The following is a 1,582-nucleotide window of genomic DNA, read 5'->3' as shown; positions in this document are numbered from 1 at the left end:
ACTACATGGTTACTAAGCCTATTCCGTTCGTTAACCACTCAGTTAATAAACCAGTTCTTGCCTATTTCCTTCTCGAATCTAAATTTGTCCAGTTTAAACCCATTACTACAAGTCCAGCCCTGTTGTCTTAATATGATGACCATGCCTGTATCACCCTTGCTAAAGCCCTTGACCCATTTGAATACCTCTATTAGATCACCACGCTAGGGCCGTTTAGGGTTAATCTGCATCACAGCAAATTGCCGGGCGAGGTTTCTTGTCTCAGGCACCAAGTGTTTTTTTTTTTTTTTTTTTTTTTTTTTTTTTTTTTAATAAAGGACAGTCAACATGTGGAGAATGTCATCAATTATATATCTATTCATTCATGTATTTATTCATTTATTTATTTATTAATTTATTAATTAAATTATTTACCAGTTTAATTCATTATCTATTTGCAGATTTATGTATTAATTCATTCGTTCATTTATGTTTTTGTTAATTTATCTACTCATCTGTTTATTCACTTATTTATTTGTTCATTTATTTATTTATTCATTTATCAATTATTTATACATTTACTTAATTATTTATATATTTGTTTATCAATTTATTCGTTCATTTATCTATTTATTTGCTCATTTATTTATCTATTCATTTGTTAATTATTTATAGATTAATTTAATTCATTGTTTATTTACATATTTATTTATCAATTTACTCGTTCATTTATTTGTTCATTTATCTATTCATCTATTTATCTATTCACTTATTTATCTATTTATTCTCTTTATTTACTTAATTTTATTTCATGACATCCTCTCATCACTGTGACAAGATGACGCACCCCATAGATTTTATTCTGGCTAGCGCTAGACGATTTCAATCGGGGGCATAACTCTCCAAGCTCCTTTGCCACGGTGACATACTTTATATATTTTATTCTGCCTGTCGCCAGGCGATTATATTCGGCGTAGGACACGTTATTGGGGCAAGGAGGGGAAGGGGAGGGGGAGGGCGAAGGGGAGGGAAAGGAAGAGGAGAAAGGGAGGGGGAGTTTGATGGAGGGGGAGGTGAATGAAGGAGGAGGGAAGAGGGGAAGAAGAAAGGGGGAAAGGAGGAGGAGAACGGGAGGGAGGATTTGATGGAGGGCGAGGGAGATGGGAAGGAGAAGGTGAATGAGGGAGGAGAGGCGTGGAGGGAGTGGGGGGAGGGAAAGGGAGGGTTATATGAGGGGGGTTAAGGTGGGGGGAGGGGAAGGGGAGGGAGGGATGGTGGAGGGGTAAACATAGAGAGAGGGGGGAAGCAAAGGAAGGAGGGAAGGGAAGGATGAAGGAGAGTGAAGGGAAGAGGGGAAAGGGGGGAGAGGGATAGAGAGGAAGAGGGGAGGGAAGGGGAGGGTGTGAGAGGAAGAGGCGAGAGAAGGGAAGAGGGGAAAGGGGAGGGGGAGAGGGAGAGAGAAGAAGAGGGGAGGGAAGGAAGGGAAGGGGGAGAGGGAGAGAGAAGAAGAGGGGAGGGAAGGGAAAGGGGGAAGGGAAAAGGACGACAGAGAGGAAGAGAAGGGAGGGAAAAATAGGAAGTGAAAGTGGGGAGATAGGGGATA

The sequence above is a fragment of the Oratosquilla oratoria genome, chromosome 18, assembly GCF_046742065.1.
Source record: "Oratosquilla oratoria isolate Oo_2021 chromosome 18, ASM4674206v1, whole genome shotgun sequence".
NCBI lineage: Eukaryota > Metazoa > Arthropoda > Malacostraca > Stomatopoda > Squillidae > Oratosquilla > Oratosquilla oratoria.
Note: the sequence above shows the minus strand (reverse complement) of the source record.